General features: G+C 39.8%; 1 pseudogene; it reads right to left on the bottom strand.

The window, feature by feature from the left end:
• LOC138020892 (uncharacterized) overlaps positions 1-10,000 on the bottom strand; it is a 17,167-nt pseudogene that overhangs the window by 3,204 nt on the left and 3,963 nt on the right.

Here is a 10,000-nt window from a genome sequence, read left to right as displayed (position 1 = left end):
CTGTCAGTGGGTGCCCCACAAAGTTGAAATAGCAGACAGATAAATAGTGGATGTTTGGTGCATTTGAAATTCACCACACGTTCACTCTTCGTCTGTCATTTTAACTCACAGTGTAGTGTCTCCCTGCAATAATTCTGATAATGATAGGCCGTTGTTTTCTATTATAATACATGTAGTTGTCTGAAATGTTGGCTTGGTAAGGCCAGCAAAGCAAAGGCTGCAAGGAAGAGTACCTGAAAAAATAAATTGATAAACAAAGGGGAGTCAATCTCACAATTTGCTAGGGCTGTACCTGAAAATTACAACACATTTCAGAGTTTCAAGACATTAACACCACTAGCACCCTCTAAGGTGACTAACATATTTTTGGAGGAATAATTTCCCTTAGAAATTATAAACCGTTTCATCTGCAAATTTTGGTACCATTTTGAATATGGAAAGAATATTGAGAATTGAACAACACTTAAAAAATTTGGTTTTTCTTTTCGAGCTAAAACATCTAGCTTGTTATACTTAGCTTATTCAAGGGAATAGTTCAAGTTTATTTAACATTCGGCATTCTACTCAATACTTCTTAAATATTGTATCTTTCTGTCAGTCTTAAGACAACGCAGTTTATTTTGTTCGTACACTTTCAAACCCTGTACAAAAAAGGGTAATAGTGAAGAATAATTCCCAAATCTTACTGTCGGCCGACTGTTTGCCAACTGTTGGCCGACAGTCGGCCAACAGTTTGTGTTATATTTGAGGCCAAAGTGTTGGCCGACTGTCGGCCCACAGTCAGTGACCTGTCGGTAACGCGTCCGTAACCTGTCGGCGGGGCAAACTAAAATGTTTGTAAGAAGGGGTAGTTTCTAAAGAAACTGTGGTGCTGCGTCGGTGGGGAAGTTGTATACAAAAATTTGGTTTATCAACGGAGTTGATAATGTAAATTGACCACCGTACAGAGATTCTAAAAGCTAGAAGAGATTCTAGCAGAGATTCTACAGATTCTACAGAGATTCTAAAAGCTAGAATCTCTGTACGGTGGTCAATTTACATTATCAACTCCGTTGATAAACCAAATTTTTGTAAAATCGGCCCACAGTCAGTGACCTGTCGGTAACGCGTCCGTAACCTGTCGGCGGGGCAAACTAAAATGTTTGTAAGAAGGGGTAGTTTCTAAAGAAACTGTGGTGCTGCGTCGGTGGGGAAGTTGTATACAAAAATTTGGTTTATCAACGGAGTTGATAATGTAAATTGACCACCGTACAGAGATTCTAAAAGCTAGAAGAGATTCTAGCAGAGATTCTACAGATTCTACAGAGATTCTAAAAGCTAGAATCTCTGTACGGTGGTCAATTTACATTATCAACTCCGTTGATAAACCAAATTTTTGTAAAATGTTTGTAAGCATTTACTTTTCTTTTGCTTCTAAACTACGCGAAAAGAGTTAAAGGCAGTTCACAACGATACCTTGAGCAGCACTTATACTACTAATATGGCTTTTGTCCACTGTTTTAGCGTTGGCTAGCGATACTTGCTCACACTGTTTACCAATTCATTTATCTGCCATTTTGAAATTTTTAATCAGACATACGTGACGTATTGTTAACTATAGTTTCGCAAAGCATGATAGGGCGATTGGAAATCTACTTTTGGCTGCGTATTTGTTGCCCCAAGCCTATGTTGTGTACTAAATTACTACTATTAGGAGATGGAGTTAAAAAAAAAACCATTTTACCGTCTAAAGAGGATCAGACAGATAGGTAAGAACAATACGATCGACAGATTTCTATTTACTGTTTTTGACTCTATTTACAGTCAATTTTGGACTACTCATCAGTGTCGGCTGACTGTTGGTAATGTGGCGGTAATGTGTCAGTAGCCTGTTGGCCTACAGTTGGCCGACAGGTTACCGACAGCCGAATATGGGAGCCATTATTCACTATTGCCCAAAAAAGAAGCGAAATTTCAGAAAGAGTGATTATTTCCAATTTATGTTCGATTCCTATTCTTCTTATTTAAAAAGTGGTTAGTTAAAGTGAAGCAATGATAACTCCCAAGAACTACTCTCAAATTTCACTGAGATTAGAAATGTAGATTTTATGTGAATAATGATATTCCACGTACCTCGGTGGTGTCTGTGGTAAAGAATGTTCTTTGAACTGTCCTTCCTTGGGGTCCTCTAATTCTAACGCGGACTGTGTCAACATTCTGTAACGGCTCTTCTTGCAGCTGGTTTAGGGCTTCCCTTATTTCATGTTGATTAGCCTTTAAATATGATATTGAAGAGTCTGATAAGTTATTTTAAACAATAAAGCCCCAATATGAACAGCATTTCTTGAAATGTAACATCACATCTACATTTTAATCATATCAGCAGAATACAAAATGTTTGTTCTGTAGCTCACTTTTAAAGGATTTGTACATTTAGTAATGGGAAGTTCATAGACTACACTGATCCTGTTTGGAGAAATTTGATTTCCATTTATGAGTCCTTGTGTACTAAAGGTGGCCTCAGATAGAACAATATATTTTTTCCTACAGAATAACAATTTGTCCTTTATACTGTGATGTATTACCTCAGCTGCTACTCTGCGTCTTTCCATTGTTTCCTCCTCCACTAACCTCCGATGATCCTGGTAAGAACGAAAGTAATAAATTGTTTGAATCTTGATGTACCATCGTCATCTTTGCACCAAGGAGTATTGTCAATACCGAATGAAGTCTAGCGTTATAATTTATTACAAATACATGGAACTTTCCATAATATGTGCCATAGTCATCTTTGAGTTAGGAAGTATTGTAAAAACCATTTCAAGTCCAGTTATACGTTCTTATAAATAACTGTCCATTTGTAGACTTTATTCTTGTGGTCCCTCAGCTTATATTAGTTTTTGATGAAGCTCAGTTGTCGTTGTCTTGCAATTTGTTTTGCTAAAGGTGCCCATGGCCTGCTGGGCACCTCAAAGCTTCACAGTTCAGGAACTCATAATTTAAGATGCTGTGTATCTTACCCTTTCTCTGTCTATGGCAAGGCTTTCTTGGTATGCCTCATCTTGTCTCTGTCTTATTTCTCTATTACTCCTGCATACAATGTAAAGATAAAATAACATCACTTTAAAGATAAAATTAAACCTTAACTTGGTCACTACACGTAATTGTCTGACTCACTACGAATGTTTTCCAATCAAGCGGTCCGTCGACAGTACAAGTCAGTTCTGAATTGTTTGGTGTGCATAAGTGAAATTCTGTTACTGCCCAATGTGCAAAACTGTTCATTTTGGGATTATAAAACCATCTAATTCTAATACATGTATATATAGCTGTACCTTATCGTTGACTGGACTTGTTGGCACTCTACTGTAGCAAAAATGAATGTTATGACAACTTGGACATCAAACACTACAGTATGTAAAGAATAAGCAATATGACATTCAGTCAGTTAAAATACATGTAACATTTATTCAAACAACAATACATATTAATTGATTAAGAGTGAATAACACAGTAAAATGTTACATACAGTTTGTCAGTACAAATGGAGGCATAGCAGTTCCCGAAGCATTATGGCAAATCAGAAGTCGTCATTACACTTCATACAAAGTTTTTTCATACAGACAATCGGCGTCAAAATTGTTGAGACACTCTTATCCTTTAGAGTCAATTTCAAGCTCGTCGGCGCAAATGACCCCCTCCCCCGCACCCCCGGGACAATGTTGTGTTATTCTGTTTTCTACGAGCCTTGTCGACAGCGGTACAACATTGATTAGGGTGGGGGAGGGAGGGGTATCCCGGAAACGTACTTTCTGGACAAGTTTCCTTTGCAAACAATGAATGTGTCGTTGCCAGTGTGCTCTGTTGGCAAATGTCTCAACTAATTTTGTCGCCGATTGTCTGTTTCAGAAAACTTCCTTTATACCCTTTATACGGGCACCTATAGTCCAGTCTGTCCGTCAATATGACCACATGAGTGAAAGACTTTTTACAGGTCTAAAAAATTGCGGATAGTTTATTATTCTCGTTTTCAAGTGTGAAAAATGCGTTGTCCTGTGCGAAGCTAAGATTGTGATGTAAGTGCAAAGGACCTGTCCACTTTTGCCTTCTTTAATACGCTATTTGTCAGTGGCGTTAAAGCATGGATTTGTTAAAGGGTTATGCCTCTAACTCCAATTGATCAGAAGAAACCGATTTTCTTGGTCGAAGTGGTGTTGCAGATGAACGCGAAACAGACATGGTGGCTGTTACAGCCAGGGAACACATTTACTTTCCATGCTCAAATTGCTACGTCGGTGCAAAAAGACTTTCCACCTTGTTGCAGATGCTTTGCAGAGCTGGTTTTGGTGGAAAATGAATGATTTTGGGAGTAAAGAAACAATATTTTCTCATTTACCACGAGTAACCACGAGTAACCACAAGATTATTATAAAAAGATAATGTAATTATTCTACTTGTTAATTATGGTTACTTGAGGTTACTCGTGGTTACTTGTGGCCACTCCTCCGTGGAGTTCCTAAAATCAGAGTACAGCACTGTTTGCTGCTCTCTTTTTGTCCCAGGAGTTATAAACTGTCTTTGCTATTTATATTTCCCTCTTTTTTATGGGTCATATTCCTTGTAACAAGTTGAAATGGAATTATGTATGGTGAATTTCAAAAGGGAATGCTAAACGTCACGCAATCTTCCGAAAGTATCACTTTATTTCAAGGTATGTCAAATCCAAAACACTGCACAAATCGTCTTAAAATTGCCATTATTTAGTGCGATGTCCTTTCTCTCAATAATAAGCGTTTGTGGCGTGAAGTTAACTTCGCTGCGCGTTCGACATCCACATTTTAGCCGTTGTAATTGACGTTCTCGGCAGTGATTACTTGCGTTAAACTTTTTCTTTTTTTAGAATGCAGTACATCAAAGCCCGTGAGATATCACTTTCCCTGACAATATCATTCACTTTCCGCCCTTCGCAAATAGATGGCAAGCGTATACATGCCCTTATCTCGTTAGAAATGTTCTGTGTTAAAACCATGTTCGACACTGAAATGTCTGCAATCATCATCGTAATAAAGAAAAAGGTGATTTATATATGTTCTGATTCCTATATGACATGACAACGCATAAACGCTATTGAAATGAGTATATTTGATATATTAATGCAAAAAAACGCTTATCAGAAGTCGTCATTACACTTCATACAAAGTTTTTTCATACAGACAATCGGCGTCAAAATTGTTGAGACACTCTTATCCTTTAGAGTCGATTTCAAGCTCGTCGGCGGAAATGGCCCCCTCCCCCGCACCCCCGGGACAATGTTGTGTTTTTCTGTTTTCTACGAGCCTTGTCGACAGCGGTACAACATTGATTAGGGTGGGGTAGGGAGGGGTATCCCGGAAACGTACTTTCTGGACACGTTTCCTTTGCAAACAATGAATGTGTTGTTGCCAGGTGTGCTCTGTTGGCAAATGTCTCAACTAATTTTGTCACCGATTGATGGTTGCAGGTTTTACATCCTCCTTATCCAAACAAGTGCAAAAATAATTTCAGAGAAGAATTTTCTTCCTGTACCACACAATTTCACCATTTTATATTGTCTTGCATAAAAAGCACAAAGCATTCACTCCCAAATTTCAGTTTTCGTCTTTAATCCAGTTAGATTTCTCAAATTGATTTTAGTCAAAAGTTTGAAGCTCTAGACAGACTCTTTTTTTGTCCCAACAACAGTGAAGAGAAGAAAAACAATGGAAGGACACAAAAAATGATGTGCACACCTTGAGGACAACAATTGGCCCTTGCCACTACTCATGGCTCCAGTTTCTGTAGTGCATTGTAGCTTTCCCTTCATCGTTTAACTCAAATTTAAAGCACTTTGCAACCGTGTGCTCATGTAGTTCCTCTGCATGATCTGAAATCCATGACTTTATGTTTAGACAATCTGCAGCATAAACGGCTTGGCAGTGGGATGCTTCATGCAATCTTCCAGTGCCTTGAGTAATTCTGTATAATGGGGAGAAGTCACGTTGATGAGATTTAGAAACACATGCACAGTATAACTTGTAAGTTTCTCTTGATATGCCCTCCCTATCTTATACACCCTCTACTTTTGAAATAAGAGTGTGCTGGCAGATAGATGCCCCTCTTAAATTCCCATTCCATTATGAAGGCAAATATAAATGAATACAAATGAGTGGCATCAGTTTCAACCTTTTTCTCAGCTTAACTATGGCTACATTAACCTGAAACACTGGCACATTAAGACAAATAATAAAACAAAAATTAGCAAAAGCACTAACCTACATGTAATGTTATGATATCTCTTGCCATTATTTATTACGTGGAACTGTATAAACATCCAGCTTATCCAAGTACTTCGAATAAACACCGAAAAAAGCATCAATATCTTCGTGAGTATGGCCCACTGGGAGAACGTTTACTCTGATCTGCAGTTAACTAACAAACAATTCACAGTTCTTATTACAGTAGTCACTCTGTTGATTGAGGAACTCTTTGTGTTATTTCTTTGTACATGGCGATAAAATACACAATGTCATGAGACTGCTTTGGATTTAATATCACGAAAAAAAGATGTTACTCTTTTCTCCTCTTGCCCATGTCAAAACCACAAAGGAAAAGGTCAACTCTGCTAGCGGGCAACTTAGCTTATTACAGCACTTTTAAAAAATAAGATTATCATGAAATGGTTGAAGAGTCTACTCTGTGCAAGTTCTAAGCTCCACAAGCCTTCTCAAAAATCCCCTCTTCAACAACAAGCGCTAGCAGAGCAAACATGAACTGGTTCTTGTTTTCTCTAACACAGTTGTCAAACTGTAGATATAGTACAGGAGTTAGGTCAAAGTCTGCAGCCCATATCACAAGAACATCCAAAAGAACTGTCATGGTCAGATTGGAGTCATGGGGAAATTGGTAGTAGTCAAATGACCCAAATATTTCTTTCCCACTCTGTGACTGCCCACTGTGAATAATGGCACCAACAAGGTGTGTTCCCACAGTTGTAAGAGCGGACATTGCCTTGCTAAGCCGTCGTACACTTGGAATGTTTGTTGTGTGCTGATCCATCCCATCAGTAATGTTGGCCATGCATTTGAAAGGGAATTTTCTTGCTTTGTAGCAGTGAAGATAGTACACTCGTCTTTCTTGCTTAGAGGTGTAATTACTAAGACTTCACATTGCTATTTTCTTTACAAATAATTACAGTTTCATGCAGCAAAAATGTAATATAATTCAAGAGCAAAAATAATACAAAGGTCAGATTCTGTGTGCATCACATTATGGCTTAGCAAATGACTGCCAAACCCTGATCGACATATTGGTGACTTTCCCTGCAATTGTATTCACCAACCTTTTTTCCTTCTCGTCATGGCAAGCAAAACAGCTGCAGCTTGGAATATTTTCCCAGTAAAAGTACAAGTGGTGATGTTAATAATTATTTATTAAACGGTAGTGATTTATGTCAAGGTCAAGCTTGTGAGTGGCATCAGTCAGTCTGAGATGACACCACTAACTGCTTTCCATGACCAACAATTAAATTCCATGACTTTCCAGGCCTGGAAACTGAAATGTTTAAATTCCACGACTTTCCAAGTTTTCCATGACCCATACAAACCCTGCCATATCAAGTTTCACTAAAATATTACTCTAATCCCAAATTCTGTAAAAATTAATAAAATCTTTCTGCTTCCTTTTATTAAATACAATGTGATTTAATCTTCCTTCCCAGACTAAATCCAGATGGAGTTTAAGCAAGTGATCAATTTGGGCTCTCTTAGCCTTGTCTCCAGCTTGTACTTTGTGCAATCTGTGCATTTTTTGCGATTCTCCTGTTGACATTCACCTGCTTGTAAGCACTGATAATAAAGAATTTGACAAAGGTAGCTTCCCCGCAGGATAATTATGATTCTCCAAGTATAATGCGTAGCACCAGGGATTCATTATGCACATTTTCGCCACTAGTTTCCAGGTCATCACGGTTTTGAATGGTGAACACAGCGAGATGAAGATTGAACCTGTACCGATGGAATTCCTTACTGACTCCGATCGGCTAACATACATCTGGAGAGTAGTGTGTGGACACCTACCATTCGAGGTGTTCTTTGGTATCATGATTGATGTTGAGCTCTTTCCTGGTCGAGATGTTTTCAACAGACTTGACACACAGAATCTCGTTCCATCCCCCGCCACTGACATATCCTTTAACGTCAGCGCTGCCAGAGCCTGACTTCTCTGAGCTGAGACCAGACCAACAAGAGCCACAGTTTTGAACGATAGATGCTTCATCTCTAGTGTTTCCAACGGATGCCACTTCTCCAAAAACTTCAACACAATGTTCACATTCCTAGTGCCATTATACCTCGGAACTGAGGGGCGCACGTTGAACATGCCCTTCAGCAGTCGAACTATCAGTGGGTGTTCAATAGGTCGTCCGTTTACTGGAACCAACATGCCCGACAGAGCTGAACGGTAAGAGTTCACTGTGCTGTACGATTTGCCTTCGCCAAACTGATCAGACAAGAAGTCACACAGCGTCCCTACAGTCGCTTGTACAGAATCTCTCGTCCTTTGCTTACACCAGCCAATAAAGCATGACCACACCATCGAGTACTGCTTCCTGGTGCCGGCTCTCCACGACTCCAAGATGTATGTGGCTGCCCTTGAAGAAATTCCTTCCCCTTCCAATCGACTCCTGATAAATTCCAGGTTTCTAGGTGGATGCAGCAGCGTCTGTCACTGGGGTAACAGAAGTGGTCGGTTGATTACCATCTCCAATATTAGAGGAAACCAGTGGGCCATCGGCCAATCTGGAATTATCACAACCGCGCTTGGGACTTCCTCCACTTTCAGTTTCTGCAACACTTTGCCGAGCAGGCTGAAAGGAGGAAACAAATAAGGTTTCAAGCAAGACCAAACTACCGAAAATGCGTCCACCGCCCATGCACATGGGTCTGGTTTCCACGAAAGATAGCGGCCCACTTGATAATTTAAACGTGACACAAATAAATCAATGTCTGGAGCAAAATAACGTTCAGCTATCCACTTAAAGACCGTAGGATGGAGTTTCCATTCGCGGCTGCTTTCGTGCTTGTGTGATAACCTATCCGCGCATACATTCTCAACTCCAGGAATGTGAAAGGCTTCAATAGATCAGTCAAACGACAAGCACAGTTCCCAAATTTAATAAGCTATGCAATTCAGGGACACTATTTCCCCCCCCCCCCCATGTTGTTGACATAGGCAACCGCAGTTGAGTTGTCACAAAACACTTTGATTACATTCCCTCCGCATGACGAGGAGAGAAAACTTTGAAACCCTAACAGAACCGTTTGCAGTTCCAGCCAATTGATGTGTTGTTTCTTTTCTTCCATCGACCACTCGCCATTCGTCAATTAATTTTCAAACGTCACACCCCAACCTGATTGAGACACATCTGTAGTCAACACCATGAGTGACAAACACTTCTTAATTGATGTGCCATTGTACAAATGACACCTAGTTGAAAACCACTCGAGCTCATCTTTAGCCTCCTGGGACAACGAGCATGCCGCATCGAAATCATTCAAATTTTCTTTCAGTGCATTGATTTTAGAAAATTCCAAATGCCGATAGTGTAATCTCGCCAATTTTATGGCTGGGAATAAAGATACAATCAATCCAATGACCTCAGCCACTTCCCGAACAGATCGTTTAGAGTGGTGTAAAGTGGCCGAAGCCATTTCAATTAGCTTATCCAGTTTTTCCTGTGACAAAGAGACCGTCATACTTGACGAGTCAATTGTGAAGCCCAGAAACTGGATCTGCTGACACAGTTTCAGAACAGGTTTTTCCCAGTTGATTAAAAACCCCACCGACTGTTAGGTTTTGATAACAAACTGACTATCCAGGTTCGACTGATCAATGGAACGGCTGAGCACAGCCATATCGTCTGGGTAGATCACTGATCGTATGCCCTGAGATCGACCCTTACCAATCACGGGCTTCATTACTTTAGTAAATACTCGAGGGGCTGACG

The sequence above is a fragment of the Montipora capricornis genome, chromosome 10 (assembly GCF_036669925.1).
Source record: "Montipora capricornis isolate CH-2021 chromosome 10, ASM3666992v2, whole genome shotgun sequence".
Classification (NCBI taxonomy): Eukaryota; Metazoa; Cnidaria; class Anthozoa; order Scleractinia; family Acroporidae; genus Montipora; species Montipora capricornis.
Note: the sequence above shows the minus strand (reverse complement) of the source record. Positions and strands in the feature narration are given on the sequence as shown.